The following is a 20,987-nucleotide window of genomic DNA, read 5'->3' on the forward strand; positions in this document are numbered from 1 at the left end:
ACTGAGATCCTAAATAAGCTAGAGAGACAGCATAAAATACCTCTACAAATTGACATCCTTAAGCACCCGCTATTGTGTCTAAAGCCTAGAGCTCCCATATGGCAAGAAAAACCTAAGAAATATTATAAAGATTACCTATAAGCGAAACGCTGGAATTAAACTCGTTTGGGAACCAGTAACTGATACTTGATTTAAGAACCATTTATCCAATTATATACAAGTACAGGTTTCAATTATTATATGTCCATTTATCCTTATAGATCTTAGAAGTGTGTAATATACAAATATTTTCTGTACTAAATAAGCATAATAAGCATAAAATGGAAGAGACCAAACGATTCTTTCTAATATTTTCTCTAATATTACGACATCAAAATTATTCTTCATAAACGATTTCTGATCCGTCTAACCGAATCTTTAAAGTTCTTAAGTTTCAAAATTAGTCTCTCATACGATACTACCAAGTAAAACTTGGATAAGATTAAAGAGCAGAAGATTAAAGAACTTAAATTTTAATTAACTTTCTTGAGCAATTACAAACTAGATTTAAAAAAAATTCATTTTAACTACATGAATCATAGACAAAAGTATTTAAAGATAGTTTCTAAGTATTTCTTCCCATTAATAATTTCTTCACGCATCAGTGTTCTAAAAATAAAATATAATGGTACCGATGGTTAAACTTTTGAACTAGTCCAATTGAAATGTTTAGTTTTGCTTATGTATAACATACATATTGTATATAGTAGCCAATAATATGTGTATATAAATAGCATCAACTGTGCGCATCTCTGTCAACTGATTTTATCATCTGTAATATTTATATAATGCATTTGTCATTTAAAAGTATCTGAAATATATTTCGACCAAACGTTTACCGTTCAATATATTGTTCTACGTAAAAAAAAAATAAAAAATTAATTTATTTATATACGTACTTGTATTATACATCCCTCTCTCTCTCATTCTCTTTCTCTCTCACACTCTCTCTATCTCACACCATTGGATAAAAAAATGTGATGCAATGACACCAAAAAAAGTATAAAAATGAACGTTGGGCGTAAGAATTAAGTAAAATAATTAAATTTTTCCTATGAACTTGCTACACGTGGGAATAAAGATTTTTTTTTTTTCCAATAATACATTAATAATCTAAAAAGTAAATACTGATACAATATCCACTCATATGCTCAACCAGTTTTTCTTTTATATCTCAAGGCGTTTCCAGAAACATATTTAATCAATATTACATAATTTTCAGTTATAACTTTTCTGTATATCATTCGTGAGTAATTTTTTTCCAATTTACCTTTTAGAAAGTATTTTATACTAATTATCTGATCGGAAATATGGCTATTCGGATGGATGAATGAGATATGAGTACAATGCAAACTATCAGTTCGTATTTCTATAGTTGGTTTTTTTTTTTTTTTTTTGTTTAAGGAAAGAAATCGAATAAGACAATAGTGATTAATGCCTATCCCACAATTTATAAAAAAATATGAATAATATTTTACATTTCTTTGAAAATTATTCAAATACGAATAAAAATCAAATTTAAACTTACTGAATTGTGAAAAACCTATGAATTTTGATCATCTTCACAATCAAATCTCACAAAAATACATTCTTCTAATGATATTTACAAATAGCTTATTTCACTATAAAATCAAATAATATTTGCAATGATTTCCAATAAATAATATTTGCGTAAACTACTAAATATTTGTTAAATGAACATAACATTCTAATACACTTTTACGGGCGTCCTTGGTTATCGGATATAAGAACAATTTGTAAGATTAGGAAATATAAATGAAATAAGATATACTATTATTATGGAAGACTGTTGTGCAAACCTATTTTAGTAACAGAAAACGGATGCCCATAAATCAACCACTGGAAATAACGTTGTAATATCATTAAAATACATAAAACGCGGATTAATTTACAAAAAGCAATCTTAATTGGATTAACACATTTTCAATCATTATATTGAAGGTTGAAAAAAATATGCCATGTCAAGTTCAAATCTAGTCAAATCAATGGAAATAAATTATTAAAATAATTTTTGATAAGAAACAAAGAATACTTACATCGTGATCATAGGTAAAAGGCAGACAAGTTCGGGGCATGATCGAGAAAAATTAACTAATTAGATAAATGAGAGAGAGGCAATCCCGCCAATCAACTTTTATTACCTTTCAATACTAGATAATAAAAAATAATAATTAATTTTATAAACTGCCTTTAAATTAGTTTTCATAATAATTATTATATTAATTTATTGAATATTGTACACCCAAATAAAGTATATGTAAGACAATTTGTTTGATAGTATCTTCATTAATTCTTAGTAGAACCATTACAACAGAATTAAATGGACGGAGAAAAAATAATAACAATATAAATGTATTATTTATTATCAGTATATATGTAATTATCACATATTTATATTGACCATAGTTACTATAGAAAAACATTTTCAGCTAGAGCACAGGCCACCCGGTACAACCTGTTCGCATGCATATGATCGTGATCTATTCAATTTTTAAGATTTTTGAAATTAATAAATATTCAAGGATGTGAAGTAGTATTAATCGTATATTACATCTACGATTTAGTAATTTTCTACGGTTATTTAGATAACCAAGGATGGAAATTAGAAAAATTAAATGGGATTAGATTCGAAGACCTGAATTTTTCGAATATCCGAATATTCAAATCCGGATATGAATCAAATTTTTTCGGAGAATCCGGATTATCCAGATTTATGAATAAGCTTTTTATGTGAATTATAATTATTTTTAATTTCTAGTAAAATTAATTATTTTTATTTTATTGTAAATAAAATTCGACTACATATTAATATTAGGTTTTATGAATACTAACAGTACAGTTACACGACTACAATAGTTTTTATAATTTATTATTAGTTGTCAAAATAAGTTAATAAATTGTTGAATTTATTTTTTACCGCTATGATTTACAGTGATATCAAAACTGAATATACAATTAACTTATCTTTACTACAAAACCATAATTATATTTATGTAAATACATAATTGAGTCATTGAAAAGCAAAATTGAATTGAATAATTTAGAGAATCCATGAAGTCCTGATTTTCTAAATCCGGATGTGCACATCACTTATAACACAAGTATTTTTTTAAAGAATACCTTAAAATAATGTTGAATATCTTATACCAATCGGTGATTAATTAAGAATGTTAGCCAATGTCTATATTTTTTATAAGTTTTTTAATTAAAAATAAATATGCGCACACACTTACGTATGTAATCATTGATGAAATATTGATATATGACTTAAAATATTTAAAAATATATATTAAGTATTTACTCAAATCGCATTCTTTGGATATCGATTATACTATAGGTATATATCTACTTAATAAACTTAAAACTTAAGAATAGTTTTTTCTATTTGAAAAGATTCAAACTACCGTAAAAAAAGAAAATAATACGAAAGTAGTATAATATCACATTGATGAGTAATACGATTGTAGTTGTCCATAAAAATATGTATACGTATATTATTAAGACTTGTTCCGCAGATTCTTTAAAATAATGTACTAATCCTTGATTATTTTAAGAATAGACAAAAATATTAATCTAATGTATGTAAGATGCCATTGGTTTAATATTTATAAAAGTCAAAAATTACAATAATTAAACAAAAATTTCAAATTAATATTGCATCTGGAGTATAAACTATTTTATTCATTTTAAAAATAAAATATGATAAAGCATTATTTTTTCATTATTATAGTTATATTATCAAATATTTTACGACTTAATGTTTTAACTTCTGAAGAAAATATAGATTTTCAATTAAATTATATAATATATGTGTACATGTGTGTGTGTGTGTGTGTGTGTGTATTTTGAGAAATTAATTTAATGCCTATCAAACTATGGTTTTATGTCTTCCATATATTTTATAGGCTGTGAAAATATTTACATTGCCTTAGAAAACATTTTCATTAAAAAACAACTTATTTTTATTTGATTCTAGAGTAAAATTTAATTAAAATGTATACAGGTAATCTATTAAATAATATTATGATTTCAACTATACTCCTTGATTGATGTTTTTATATCTACATGAGTTTCATGAACATTATTTTATTTATTTTTTCAGTTCTAAATAGGCATTAAGGTTATTAAATAATTAAATTAAAAGTAAAATATATATTTTGTACTATAACCTGTACCATATACCTAATAGATTGCGTAAATATTTTTATATCAGCTTTTTAACTGTATACAAATTATATTACTTAACCATACAACTTTGTTAAATGGAAAATATGTAAACCGATTTAATAAGAGAATTAAATGATCAAAAGTCCTAAAAAGATAGCTAAAATGGACATACACTTTAAATGGAAAATAACAACATATTAAGATTTTGAGGATAAAGGGAAAAAAGTATAAGAACGAGATTTAAGTAAAAGTTTTAAATCCATAAAACTGAGAAAAATTACACAAACGTTATTTAAAAGAAAAGTAGTAATTTAAGTAAGTAATTAAAGTCATAAAATGAAAATACTATGAATTATTTAATGATGGAATCATTTATCAATAATGTTGCTCTCATTGATGTTGATAAAACCAAAAATATAATTTTATTTTAAAAACTGATTATACTAATTTAATAGAAATATCCTGAAAATTGTACTGAAATATATACTTTATAATATATATTTTTAATTTATTAAATATATTTTTCAAAGATAATAATTAAGGAATACGATGTTCATTAATATGGTTGAAAATTACGACGGTATATATACAAATAACGAAATATCCACCTTAAAGGTACTTATATATTTAAGTACCTAAAAGGTAGATATATAGGTTAGCTTCATTCGTTTAATATACTTTTATCATTTATTATACAGCACAAAAACTATAAAACTAAATAATAATTATTGAGAAAAAAAAACTGTCCTGAAATAACTTGATTTAAATTATGGTAATTAGATACATTATTTTATTAGAATTATAAGGTCAAAAGACAGTAATATACAGTAAATATGACAGTAATAACACATACAGATGGATCATCATTTAAATGGAAGGTTATTTTCCTTTCGATTTTATTATGTGTAAAAATAAAATTTACGTTAACTTTATTCGCTGTCATATCCACAAAGAGGTGGGTTTTAGCTGACATTACTCATCTTACCAACGGTTTTATTGCGATAAAAGGCCGCAGTAAGAAGCGGTAATTTATTCAAGTCGACATAGGGAATGAATGACAGGGGACAAGCGAATGTAACTGCATCCAACCGACGCACGCGTAAAGTGACTATAAGACAAATATTCAAATTGCGGCTGGACTTTCGGCAAATGGATATTCCCGAGGGTCGTATACATGGCATGAATAAAAGTATAAGTTGGAGCACTGCTGCTGGTTTTCCAGGAATGCAACACACCTTTAGTAATATTCGATGAATATGTATGAAGTGAGTGTACGCAACCGAAGATACGATTGGGAGTAATTGAAAGGACTTATTTGGCGAAGATGGATGGCGAATTTATATGTATGTATTCACAATGGACGTGCGAGAAAAGAGAAGATACGTGTGCTGTCAGAAAGGATTGGTGAAATACGTCATGATAACTGAGGTTCGAGAAGAATACGCAACGGGGAGATTATCAGACGAAAGAAAAAGAATCACGGACGCGAATAGCAGTAAAATATTTGGCAGTAATGAATGAACCCCAAAGACGATGGGTAAATTGTCAGAAAAGACGTTTCGAATTTTGCGATAAAATAATAAATTAAAAAACTGTCTCTGAGAAACAAGCGGAAGAAATCTTGTTTATTCAGTTACTTGTACAGGTGGTTGGTGACACCATCAAAACTGGATCTGAGAAAGTTTATGGAAGTTCCGGGAAAATAGTGCCAGTACGAGCAAGATGTTGATTTGTGAAACCGTTTAGATTCGCCCACTGTTTCGCAAATGCAGTGCTTTATGATAAACCCAGAAATAATACGTTTTCGTGGTATAAATATCTAAACATAATTATTTTGTATGATTTAATAAACACATAAAATAGATAATAAAACGAAGATACTTTAAAATACAAGTCTGAACATTTGAATACACTAAATTTTCGAATTACCAACCATTTTTTACTTATTTAACTACAATCAAAATTAAAATTTACTAAAACGTATCACAAATACAGGCTGTATCAAAAGTCTTCATTCAATTTCAAAAACTTATATTTATATTAAAAATGAAAACTTAAGGGTAAAATAAAGTAAAATATATTCTTAAAATAGTCAAGTTTTATTTACTTTGGTTAAAAATGTTCTCAATATGACACCAACCGGCCGCCCAACATAAATCTATACGGTAATCAAATTCTTCCCAAACGTTGCTGATCGTATCTGATGTCATGGCATTAACATTCTAAGTGCGGTGATGCTCCATCTTATTGAAAAACAAACTCATCACTGTTCGCTTGTAACTGTAGAACCAACCATGTTTATAACACATTTAGATATGTGTTACTTGTTACTGTTTTCTAAAAAAAAAAAAAAATGGACCATAATCATTTTGCATGGAAATTGCGCAGAAAACATTTGTTTTCAGTGAATCCCTCTGATGCTCAACAGTTGCGTGTGGTTAGCTCAAATCCTGACATTATATCGGTTAACTTTTTCACTTAGATAAAATGTAGCTTCGTCCGTAAAAAAATGCGTGAAACAAATGATTCATCTTCTCATTGTTTTTCGAATATGAAATTGCAAAAATCAATCCTTTTCTGTTTGTCATCCGATAGGAGGGCTTGTAACAGTTGTATTCGGTATGCTGTCAATATCAAACGAATGTGGAAGATCTAGCTTTAGGTTAGATACGACGTGTAGACTTCTGTGGACTCCGAACAAAACTTTGTCGAACATGCTTAATGTTTTCGTCAGAGGTACGTGGTCGACCTGAGCGTTTCTTTACACTCAGACAACCACATCCTTGAAACGTTTGATGCCAACTTCGAATGCTTTGAGCAGTTTGAGCTTCAGTTCCATGAGTTTTTCGAAAATCACATTGAACAGTTATTGCCGAATCGCACTTGAAACGTAGGACGCAAAACGCTTTCTGTTTCGGAGTCGCCGTAACGAAACAAACTAACCATTAATTAATTATTACGGTGCTAAATTAAACAACTATATAACTTAAAATAAACTAAGTTATCTAATATTTGCATTAATACATCGGTCATTAACCTGCGATTAATCGTTGCTAAACTATATCAGTTCGTAATCGGATGAAGACTTTTGAAACACCGCATATTACTTACGAAAAGTAGGTATACCAATCCGATAAGCGAAATAGTCATAATAATAATAGTAAAGCAACTTTAAATCCAATGAATAATTCTTAATATATCATACAATAATTAAAAATGCGATCGAAGGGCGTAAAATAATAAATAACAAAACTTCCTGTATACGTATTATCCTGGAAAAAAAGAAGAAAAAAAATAAGATCCGTAAATAAATGAATGACTAAATGTCGATCTGAAGAAATAGGCAAAGGATCAAAAACAATAGAGGAAAAATTTAAATGTTGTCAAAGATAAAAGATACTAAAAAATTGTATTAGCAAGGCATTATAAAAAATAAACAACATACTATGAAATACAAACGATATTTTCTCAACTGGAGTTGAGTATCATATTATAAAAAATAATTCAAACAAGAAGTTTTCGATTCAACTATATCGTCAAAAAAAGGCAAATACCAACATTCAAATTATAATTAAAATCATTCCGGGTATCTGAGGGCAATAACTAGATAAATTCATTGGACAATTTTTTTTTTTGGAAATAACAACATTAATTAAATAATTATTTTCATTCCGTTGTGAGTAGCATATAAATAATGCGAATATTATTTACAGTTTTTGCAATAAGCTTCTTTCTAATCGTGACATATGAACAATGTTGTATTGATTTGTTTTTTAATCGTCTTAAAAAGTTTCAAAAACAGGTTTATCTAATTACTACTTTATCCTGTATTTTCAGTTATTTACATAGTGTATTGATGAGCCATTTATAATTCGATATTAAAAATAATTTTATTACACGGAAATGATTTTTTTTTTACGAAACTATGCAATTATTTAAATGTACAACACAGCACATTTTTCATCGATTTATCGCGAAAAAAATTGTTTTCCGTTTCGATAGATTATTCAAATTAGTTGAGACATAATGAAGATATTTGTGTTATCGATTTCAGCGGATTATCAAAAGACTGTTAAAAAATATATATATAAAAAAAAAACGTAACATGATATTTTCAACGATTAACTATTATCAATATTCTAATAAATTATTGTACCAGTGTGGTAAATACTTAAAGTATTCAAATTTTAGAAATTCGTTTAAAAACACGCGTCAACTTATACAATATAAGTTATCTATACGTTTCTTTATAATTGATTTTGCAGGGAATCACTAGCATCCTTAAGGTAAATATTTTGTCATCGGATTTTTTTTTTATATAATTTAAAGTAAACAGTTGGTACAAATTTTAGTATAATAACAATATATGATAGATGGGTAAGTAAATTGGCAAGAAAAACTTGCGGAAAAAACCACCCACCAACAACACTTTGGAGCATCGGATTCAATGTAAATTAACTATCGTACGACTACAAGAAACGCTCTAAGACTATAACTGCTGAACATAAATATTATGTATATTATTATAACTGAGTTTTCCAAAATCACGTCGAAAATTGTCAAATCGTGGTTGATTCAAATCAGCAGTCCCGTCTACCCAGCCGCTTTGAAATTACCATCAGCCGTTTTCTCTTCTTTCACCGATACGCTTCTACCGATCTGCGCCATCCGAAACAAAGGTGAAAATTTACCTCTTTTTCTCGCTCTATCGTATTTCAGGATCGCGTAAGTGCATTTTTCCAAACGAATCAAAAGTATAATATACCATCACCGTCCGTATTAGTGACACTTTTCATTTACTAGTCTTTGAACCATACGCGCGTGCGCTATCCATTTGGTTCGTTGTCTGACGCGAACGCGATCACACGAAATGGATTATATATGAATATATCTATACATATATAGATATGTACGTTTAATATTTTCACCGACGATAGCAGATACCTACACACCCGCGTGCCGAAAGACTTATCGACGTTACGTGTACAATTGAACCAGAGGATATCCAATTTCGTCATCCCTTTTTCAATTCTGCCCGTCCTTCCGTGTACGTATGTGTCTTGTGCGTGTGTGTGCCTTTCCTTTGATTATTCAATTCCACTTCCGATGTTTCGTGCGTTATGTTTTCTACGAGGGACTACATCATAAGACATTGGTGTGTGTGGTACCGCATGTAATTACCGACTGACAGTTATGAAGTGACTATAAAACGTGATATGGCGAAGAGGGGTATGTATAATAATTTAATTTTTAGCCCTTATCCCCAATAACTCGAACATATTTTTTTTATTTTCTATTTTCATTTATTCCCAAAATGCGGTTATACTTTAAAGTTTGTTCCACTTCTCGATATGTACACACGTGGCTACACGTAAGACTAGCCAATTCGTTCGTTAAATAAACGACTTATGTATGAACTCGAAACAGTGACGTGTATCCCACAAGTTTTGGACGGTAAATTAATTATAAACGGATACGTGATGAAAAAGAATAAAATTTATGAAAATCGTTTCTACACAATAAATTTATAAGCTTCCACAGCTAGTTTAAATTAAAAATATTTTATACAATTTAAAATTTTATAAAACGGGTTTTCAATTTTAAATACAATAAATAAATATACGAAACATTTTTTTTTTTTTTATGATTTAGTTTATTATTATTGGTTTTATATTTATCTTTAAAGTATAATTTATTAATTTATTCGTGTAATCCATTTGCCTGATACATTACTCGACCTACCACACAGTGATCGAAAATACAATTTAAAATGGACAGAATCATTTTATTTACAATATGTATTCTTAATATTATTCATTTAAAATTAAAATGATTATACATTTTTAAATTCGCTGACATATTAATATTGATATTGAGGGAATAGGACATAAACCATTTCGGCGATATACATTGTATTAAAATAAATCTTGAACCATCAAATGTTATCGATTATCACAATTTATAATTGTAATGTTTTTGAACTTACAACTTTTTAACTTTTTATTTCAAAATTTACTATAAAATTATACTTAAGACAAATAAAGATGGAGTCATTTTTCCATACGATGATTTCATGCATGTTTGGGATAAAATTAGTGCTGACGGTACTAGATAATTATGGCTATTTCGATGTAAAGATAGGTGTTTAGTTTGTTTACATACATGTTACCGAAATAGATTGTCGCCGAAACAACATCACTAAAATTTCATCACCTTAATTCCCTAGACTCTGATAGTGATGTACTAGAGTGTAATGAAATGCATTTTGTTTTTTATTTAATTAATTCATTATTATATAACAATGTTTTTTATTTTTTAATTAATTATTTTATTCAGAAACATCACTGTCTTCGTCACTGTCAATTGTCACTATTTTGACTCCATAATTTGAATGTTTTCTGAGTAGCATTTTTTTCCCCGTTAAAACATTAACATAACTTGGGTGTATATTTGCTCTATGTCCCTTAGCAGATTTACGAATATTATATAGTATTTTTGTCTTGTAAGTTTATTATTTATGAACAATTCTAATGCCTCGTCAAAATAATATGGAATGATGATATTATCTATTGATATTGAAGTTGTATATGATTTTTTCATTTTTTTGGCTCGAGTAGAAGTGATTCATTACTACATTCATTACTACACTACAAACAATACTTTTTCCTGACATGTACAACTTATATTTTTCATCAAATACTGTTTCCGGAGAAACATAGGATTTAGTGAGTTTTTGAATTTTCCGTCTATTACTTCTATCAGGACAATCACGAAATAAATGTTGAGATCTACCGAAATTTTATTATGATGGTTATGGAAGTGGCACAACAAATAGTTTATTTAGCTGTTCAACATTCGAGTTAATAAATTTATGAATACAGTGAGAACTTTTTGTCCAAAATTTACTTAAATTTAAAATTTAAAATAGTTTATAATCCTTAAAACGTCTGTGAAATTACAAATTATTTGTGCTACTTTGTTTTCCTATTCTTCTTCTAAATCATCAGCATTTTATTTTTCTGTAATATTTTTACGACTGTTTTATACAAACTTTTCCGTTTTTCAGCCAAATCGTATGTCGAATATATTATCGTACGACGGGGAAGAACGACAGCTCACGACGTCAACGGTTAATTACAACGTGTAGAACAACGGTTGACAAATTACCCTCTTAGCGCGCGAGTAACTTATAATCCATAAACTCACTGTCAAGCTATAGACCAATAAGCTTACTCCCTATCCTCTCCAAAATTCTAGAACGATTAATGCTCCGCAGAATGAAATTCTACCGGAAAATCATTCCACTCCATCAATTTGATTTTAAACTCTACATGTCACTAACTTCAAAGAATTTCCGAAATAATAATAAAAGGATTTGAAAAAAAAAGAATATACATCCACGATCTTCCTTGGTGTTGCATAGGCCTTTGAGAAGGTCTGGAACCAAGGCCTCCTTCAAAAACTAGCTAAACTAAATCTACCAACCTATCTTTATAATATAATCAGATCATTCATCACAAACCGCTCCTTCAAAGTCCGAATAGGCAGGCCCGTAGCCACGGGGGGGGGCGGGGGGGGGGGTGCGCCCCCCCCCCCCCCCTATACCCAGTCATTGCCCCCCTAAAAATATTAGAAAGATGTTTAGGTAGTTACGTATTTTATTGCTTATAACATTTTCATCGGTAATAGAATAGATCAAAAAAGTTTTTTTAGCCGTATAGTAGTATTTATTTCGGAAATTCCGGGCCATGACGACGATACTGACGTGTCACGACGACTGTTGGCAAATTGATTGCTAACGTTATCGTAATCGTAGCTCAATACTTTCCTATCAATTGACATTTTATTATAGAACACCTAAATATTCTTTCATTTTATCGCCGACTGCAGCAGTACACGTGTGTAAAATATGTTTCATTGTTAATTTATTTTGTAATTCATTGTGTTAATTTAATTAGATGTCAATGTAAATAAATTAAAAATTGCATTAATATTTAATACATTTATATATAATGCCCCCCCAAAAATTTGCTTTGCCCCTCCTGAAAATTTGGTCTGGCTACGGGCCTGCGAATAGGCACTTCTAAAATACACCCAATAAAAGCTCGAATCCCACAAGGATCAGTCCTAGGATCCATACTGTTCAACATTTTCTGTCATGATATCGTAAAGCCACAGGAATGTAATTTAGCAATGTACGCAGATGATACTGCTATCATAACGCAGAATAAAAATCTTGAAACTTCTATCGTAAACCTACAAAACTCGCTAGACCAAATATCAAACTGGTTTGCAAAATGAAAACTAAAATTAAATCCCGCTAAAAGCAAAGCAAAGATCTCCGTCTTAAAATGATATACGAACCCAACCGAGATAAAAATAAATAACCAAACCATAATATGGAACAACAAGAATCAGGCAATCAAATACCTTGGAGTTTTTCTTGATGAAAAATTAACCTGGAAAATACATATTAAAAAGAAACTAAACCAAGCCTACACTAGGATGAGACTACTATATCCCCTAATTAATTATTGCTCTACAGTACAGATCAAATGTTCACTTTTAATATATACATCTATCAAAAGACTGTTAATACCATACGCATGTCCTGTATGGGCTGCTATCTCCCAAACAAAAATGAAAAAATTTCAGACAATACAGAACAAATTCCTTAGGACAGCTCACCATGATTCATGCGCAACAAACAGCTCCATAATTGCACTGGAATTCCCTACCTGGATAAATGGATCCAAGACCAATTCAAAAAATTCCACCAACAACTAAAATCATTCGAAGGAGCCACTCACTTCGAAATCGGAAGACGAACAAAAAAATCCAGACTGAAACTTCGTCTCCTACAGGACATCTTCCTATCTCAAGAATCGACTTCAGGATCATCTGAATCTAAATCCGAACAAACGTAAACACACACTCAATATTCATAACTACAAAAAAAAAAAAAAAAAAAAAATTACAGCTTATATCTATATTTATATTTATTTTATATCCTATATTTCATATCATATACATAGAATATGATAAATAACAAATCTTCAAATTATATACATAAATATTCACAATTTAAAACTTTATCTTTATTTATTATTTGTTAAAAACCTTGTAAAAACAAAAAATTTGTTGAAACAGTAAAAATTAAAAAATAAAAAAATAAATAAAAACTTATAATCCGAAAAATATCAAGTACGACATGCGTTCCATCTCCGCTTATCGTTCGGACCACCATTGTTCAACGCTGTGGTCCAATAATACGATAATATCATATATTATATGATATACAAATACATTTAATTTACTATATTCTATACTTGAATAATAAACATCATTGTGTTGCCCATTTAACAACTATATACATTACGAGATTGTCGAGCCCTTGGAGTCCCGTAAAGAGGACTATAAATATTAATCAGAAAACTTAAGAGTATCTAGTATAGAAATAGTGCAGCCAGCTGTATTGTAGGGATTCTACTCTATTGGTGGACATTCGCTATTCTCAATGATATTTATATATTGCATTAAATATTGGTTAGATTCCACACTTCTTGAATTCAGTGATCCTTTTTGTTCTTAAGCATACAAACAAATCATCGTTACAATTTCCTTACCTTTATTACCAACTGAAATTTGACAATAATAACAATTAAATCATCACATTTTTAATAACCAATACCATGCATGATAATTATTAGGGACGCAACTCGAAACAAATTAAAATTATGTCATTGAAAAGTTAAAAAGTTTTAGAATAATACCTATAAATTTGTATAAGATCATTTTTGATCACTTTTTATAAAGCTTTTAATGATGATGTATAGTACAACATAATATATAATACATTATATACAGTATATGTTAATTAGAAAAATATGAACGAATTTAAATTAAAACTTACCATTTTAATTTAAGTTAATTTTGATATAATAATTAAATGTATTAAGCTTTTAAGAAACGTAAAGACACTTTAAACATAATTAGGGCCAACAGTCATCCTGCCTTCGCCACCATTTCGAAGTATCTAATAAGCACTAGCGCGGAATTTCATACCTTCCGTCCCCATTACATGCGTCACTTTAAGGTTGTAATTCGCAATTTACATCATACCACTATTGTATCCGATATCTCCGATTCCCTGGCGGAGCATGGACACTCTGTGGTACGCGTGGTGAATACAAGAAAGAATCAACGTCCATTACCTATTTTCCACGTCGAATTGGCACTTAAGAATAATAACCACAATATCTTCAACATATTAACATTGCTCCATTCCATTGTAGTCATCGAAAAACCACACTCTAAAATTAATGACCCACCTCAGTGTTTTAAATGTCAAGCATAAGGTCATACCCGCAACTACTGTTGTCGCTCCCTTAGGTGCGTCAAATGTGGTGAGAACCATCTTACTGCGAACTGTATCAAAGACCGGTCACTCCCGGCTAAATGCGCTTTGTGTTCTAGTGATCACACAGCCTCATACAAAGGATGCCCAATTCGCAAGAAATTGGTACTATCAAATAAAAAAAAAACAAAAATGCCAGATACTCAAAGGCAAGAAGCTCGTACTCGTCATCATGGCAACAATACCAAAGTGGGTCCAACGTATGCCAACATATCTTCAGAGCAACCAACACACACTATTTCTGATACTATATCTACATTTCTGATTGAAATAAAAATCTTATTAAACCCTCTACTTTCCCTTCTCACCGTCCTAATAAACAAACTCACAACGAATTCCCCATAAATTATCACAACCAATTACCAACAATTGCATTCAACCTATTTATGTAATCTATACGCCCTTATCTTTATATTAACCGTATTAATATTATTATATTTTTGGTTATTTTTTTTTTTCTATTCTGTATACCTATTCAATATTATGATACAATATCTTATTGTTAATTTAATTTAATTACGTTGTAGATAATATAATTGTTGAGCTGTAATAGTTAATACTAAAAGCTAAATAAAAAAAAAAAAAAAAAAAAAGTAGTTCAACTTAAGCAACTTTCTGTGCATGTCCACCGTATGAATCTTCTTTTGTAGGTACATAACAGAAATGGGCATGATTCGAAAAAGATTATATTCGATTAATTGTTTGATTTATTTGTCATTTGTTTATTTGTATTCACCAATTTTAATAGACTGTTTAAAATATTATTCTGGATTCGTAAAATAATCAAATTTTTCATGCTTTCATATTTTATTTATATTTTGATTTTTTTTTTTCTAATTCTGATTCTTACAACAACGTTATTACAATAAATACCGATGAACTATGCGAATTTATGGGAGCTCGAAATTTCAATAGACAAAATCATTGACCGTTCGATAATGCATTAAAATTAAATATTATAACTAAAGGTCGTATATCACCGTGGTGCAGTCACATGTGTAACCCGGATAATGGTTTATTAGTTCTTGATCGATATTCACGATCACTCGTTTTTGTATTATGATTTATAATATCGTAATAAATGAGGTGCAAAAGCAGTAAAAAAACAATTACCTGGAACTTTGTAAATCTTGAGGACCTGTAATTTTATGCGCTGGTTGAGTTAGAATTTTTAACTGATAAAAAACTGATTTATTACAACGGCAGAAATATCGTTTTCCTTAAAAAATAAAATTAATTTACTCACCCCGTTTAACTGCAGTGATAATGAAAACAAAAACACGCTCGAACAAACCTGAAAACACTCTTATTGTGATACTGCGCACTGTATTGTATTACGGTCAGAGACAGCTCTCTAAATGCTAATGTTCAATTTTGTTTTTCCGTGAGAATCACTCGTTTTCAGTTCTACTTTAGGAATGGCGGTATTCAATAACAATAATCCGGAACGCGTAATGATATCATTTACAAATATGTCGTCCAATTAAAATATTATTATTATATTATCTAACCTTACACGGAGGCCATCTATAAAATACGGATGAAAAATAAAATAGGACACTTATTACAATACATATTACATTTGAATGTTTGAATATTATGTACTCGGTCTACCGAGTTATAGAAACGTCATATTATTATATTTTCAAGTTCCCGTTCAATTTAAACACAATTCCAGTGCGTTTGAAAAACACAGAGGAAAGTATGTACTAAGACATTCACTGTGGTTCTTGACAAAACTTTGACCGTAAGCCGAGCTCCACTCAAAGTAGTTTTACAAACACGACTGTTGTCACATTCACGTACACATTTGAAATAACAGTACATTATTATATCTACTCGCATGTTCTTATGATTCTTATTCATTTTATTCTTAACGCGGAAAGAGACGATAGTTTCCACGACGTAGGAATTATAAAATTATATAAAATATAATTTTAAAATTGCTTTATCAGTGGATTCTAATTATTTCAAACTTTTCAAACGCAATTTTTTAAATTTAAACTATTCCGTAAGTACTGGTCCAAATTTTGAATACGTTCAGATTTTATTTCAAACATTCCAGAAAAATTAACCGGATAACTATCTCAGTGAATAATTCTTCCATTTGAAAAGCAAAAGTAGATAAAGCCATAGGATACTTCTCATGAGGTAAAAAAAAATCTTTGTATCGGGAAGTATAGTATTTTAGAACAAATAAACATAGTATATTCAAAAGGTTCCGGACCGGTAATTTTTCATTATCTATATATAGCGTTATTTATAATACACTGATGGAACTACATTTTATAATACGCATCAATAAGTATTTTTAAGGACCAGTAACAATAAATTGGTTCAGTAATCAACTGCACCGATTTGAAGTGTTCAAATTTATAATATTGTGTCACAACTTTTACAATGGAACAAATAAGTGTACTTAAATTTGGTTTTAAATTAAATAAAAGTGGTAACCAAAAATTTTAAATGACGAATGTTGCATATAGTGATGTTTGTCGTTAGTAAGATTTTTTAACGATATTCGCGGTTGGTTCAAAAACGGTCGTAAGTCACTGGAAGGTGATCCAAGAGTAAAGTGGCAACCGACTTCCAATAGTGATAAAAATGTGGAACTCGTACGCTCTGTTCTGTCTCATAATCGACGAATATCAATTAAAATGTTATCAGAACAATTGTAAATCAGTCAGAGAAGCGTCCATATTATTTTACACAAAGTTATTTTGTATAAGAATTAAGGTAGGTAGTAAAAGAAAAATGTGTGCGAAGTTTGTTCCACACTCGCTAATGATACCACAAAGAGAACGGGTTTTTGCTTCATGACAATGCTCTAGCACATTCTTCGATATTGGTAACACAATTTTTGGCTAAAAAATCCATAATTGTTATTAACCACCCAACGCACTCACCAAATCTGACCTCAGCTAACTATTTTCTATTTCCTAAACTCAAAACTACCATGAAAGGAGTGTTTTAACCATGTGGAGGTTATCGAGCAAAATGTGACAAGACTATTACGAAGCATTCCAGAAAACGGTATCTTTAGAGTCTTCCAGCAATTGTACGAGAGTTTTAAATGTGTGTATTGTAAGGTCAGGGGACTGTATTGAAAATTATAGAAAACTGTTTACATTAATTCGTTTGTTGTATTTTTTTTTTCTAAATCAGTCCAGGAACTTTTTAAATATACTATGTATATTTTCTAGAATCCATAATTTAAGTATAAAAAAGGGTTAAATATTCTTCACACTGTATATACGTGTTTGCTTAGAGATTTAATTACACTATTATATTTTATAAACTTATTGTTTGCGTTTATTCAAAATGCTTACTTGCATAAAAAAGTACAAGTCAATATAATTATAATATTAAATATGTGAGAGAGAGAATATTGTTTTTGTTCTTTTTTTATCATAGAAAGATAACAAAAAATTGTTAATATTACTTATTCACTCTTAACGATGCATAAGAACAATAAAAATAAATTAATGATTGAATTATTGAATTATTAATTTTAAACGTTTTTCATCTTAAAAGTGAAGAAAAAAAACAATATTTTCAATATTACGAAATAAGATGGTAAAAATAGTAAAACATTATAACTGAGTTACACTCTTAATTTTATATCTGCGTACACTATACATACATTCTCCATTTTACAGTTTTATATTGATTTATTTCATTACATTTATAGTGTCTCAAAGAAAGTCATCATTAGCACCGGCCTAGAGTAAATGAAAAATGTATGACTTAGATAAAAAAATAAAAACTATATTTTATTTTCTCTGCTTCTAATGTAGTTTTATAACTTTTCTGAAATAAAACGTAGTGTATGATAAATGCAATATTTTATTTCAAGATATATAATAAATGATTAAGACGGTTGGGTATTACACGAAACTAAATTCAAACTGACAACTATACTACAATATTACAGGCACTTCAAAGGCCGGATTGTTGTTAAACAAATACAATGAAAGAAAAATGTACAGCTACGCACACATGAATGGATGAATTTCAAACGATGAACTCGACGTAACGTGCATAGAAGTTCTGAAAATAAAATAACAATGTTCCGATAAAATTCAATAAAATATGAAATTTTAGATGTGGCTGTAAAATATGGGTAGATACGTCTTATTATATTAGTCGTATTGACCGCAATAACCAATTGTTCAGGTATATATTTTTATACACATTATATTTATTTAATACTAAATGTTCAAAAATAATAATATCAGAAAAATTTAATACATTTTTAAATAAATTAAAACTTCGATTTGATTTTATTTTTTTATTTATTTTATTTTTATTTTATTTCTCGTATGATAATTATTAGTATTTATGTATACAATATTTCGGCATCGGAGTTTTTGCCCAACGCAATAAGCAAAAAATACAATTTTTTTTTTTTTAATAGATTTTGTGTTACAATTAATTTCGACAGTTAGGGAAAAATACAATTAATCCGTTCACAAACATCCAAACATTTGAACAACGTGCTATCAATGCTAGCTAAGCGAATTGAAACGGCATAAAGATCAACTTGTATCAATGGGGACGGACTCGACGATTGATCGTAACTAAAATAATATAATACATTTTTATATATAATACCTACAGTAATACTGATTAAAAATAGATTAAAAAAGATGAATTTATTTTTTCATAGTAAATTATTATTCATATGTAACTCGATATTTTATTAATTTTTTATTATAATCTTAGTGTTATCAGACAAATATCTTATATAATATCATCTAATATATTAAATATATTCCAAAAATTGTGTACACATATTCCATGGTCGCGAGATAAAAAGAACCTGAAATCGTATTGACGTTACTTATTTCAAGTATGATTTATCCATTCGTCTATTTATCCGACTATTTCGTCGTCCACGTCACGTTTTCATTGGGCCGAATGATACGCCTTATCCTGTCAATCGTTTTGAACAGGGGCTGGCAAGTAATTTCCACTGGAGTCCGGAAGAATAATAAATAAAAGAGTTTCACAGAAAAAAGACAAATGTAATCCGAGTCAAATAGGTCCTAGACCATGTATATTTACACAAGTGATTACTTAAGTTTTGGACCTTGGATGAAATTCTGCAGCTAAATTATTAAAATCGGTTTGCTTTTCACCGTCATTCCTCTGAAATTTGTTATAAATCAAGAAATTGCCGTTAAAATACTACAAGAAAAAGCATATTTAATTATATTGATTACACATTTAATTAATTTAAAATACATTTTAAACTGTGTTAAAAATGGCCAGAAAGCCCCGAGTTTTTATAGGGCTTACTACTCTAATAGGAAACTGTTACCCTAGTCTCTTCTTCTAAAATCCTTTCTTGATTTTGGTGGAATTACCTGTCCAGCGGACGCGATTCGCATAGCAAAATCGAGGTACTATCCATTCGTCACGCTAGGAAACAACCGAATAATCGGAATACTGTTGTTACAGACCGTTGGTCTGTAACTGAAACAGTTTTCACGTACCAGGATACACACGGTTTAGTTGAAATCGGATGACGATTAAAAATTATAGGACTGGGCAACTGAAATGTATTATAGAGTGCCAATTTTTAAAAATGTAAAGCCATCGCGAATCATAATACGGGGAAATATTTAAGATCTTTATTATTATTTATGTAATATTTAAGTAATATAAATATAAACTCGATATCTGTTTGGAGAAAATTTGGTTCAACAAAACACAATTCAAAATTTCATAGTCCTTCGTGGGATTAGAAATGATCCCTGGTTTTTCCAAATGAAGCGCTGTAGCGTACATACTTCAAAATATCAACAATTCAAAACTACAAGAATCTAATGGTAAACTTCTTCTATCGTTTGTGTAATGAAAACGGTCCCTAAAATTACAGACTAAATGTCAAACTGAAACGTATTTGCTCCTACGATGTTTTAAATTAATTACTTATTTAATTAATTTGTTTACTTATTCGTAATTTATATGTAGTAAAATATAAAAATAAAATTATTATTATTCTTATAATTATGATCTATTGAGATCTTAAAATCTAGTTAGTTATCCACATAACCATTATGCGCTGTGTGATGTACTAACGCTAAAAATTATAAATTTAAACACTTAAGTTAGTTGATTTGAATCTAGAAAACTTATTTAAAAAAAATAATAATAATAATAAAAAAGTACACTATTATTTATGATTACAAATGCATTATTTGAATACTTGTACATTATACTATTTCTGTTTTCTGTCTAAACGGAAATACCACAACATGACACCGAAACCCACATGGCTTACGAACAGACCTGACGATAAGGGGAAGAAAGGGATGATCCCTCCCGGACACGGAAT

At 29.2% G+C, this 20,987-nt stretch overlaps 2 protein-coding genes across 2 annotated transcripts in view; one reads left to right on the top strand and one right to left on the bottom strand.

Annotated features, from left to right (window-relative positions):
- The window catches only part of LOC112687537 (phytanoyl-CoA dioxygenase, peroxisomal-like), a 156,422-nt gene extending 140,435 nt beyond the window's left edge, over positions 1-15,987 (bottom strand). The window contains exons 1-2 of the mRNA XM_025560280.1: positions 15,891-15,987; positions 15,758-15,819 (exon numbers count right to left, since the gene is read on the bottom strand). The gene's annotated coding sequence lies outside the window, so the exon portion shown is untranslated. The remainder of the gene's footprint in view (positions 1-15,757; positions 15,820-15,890) is intronic.
- LOC112687534 (5-hydroxytryptamine receptor 1D-like) overlaps positions 1-20,987 on the top strand; it is a 165,784-nt gene that overhangs the window by 118,307 nt on the left and 26,490 nt on the right. The window lies entirely within an intron of this gene.

This window comes from Sipha flava, unplaced genomic scaffold (assembly GCF_003268045.1).
Source record: "Sipha flava isolate LNK unplaced genomic scaffold, YSA_version1 356_pilon_pilon, whole genome shotgun sequence".
Lineage (NCBI taxonomy): Eukaryota > Metazoa > Arthropoda > Insecta > Hemiptera > Aphididae > Sipha > Sipha flava.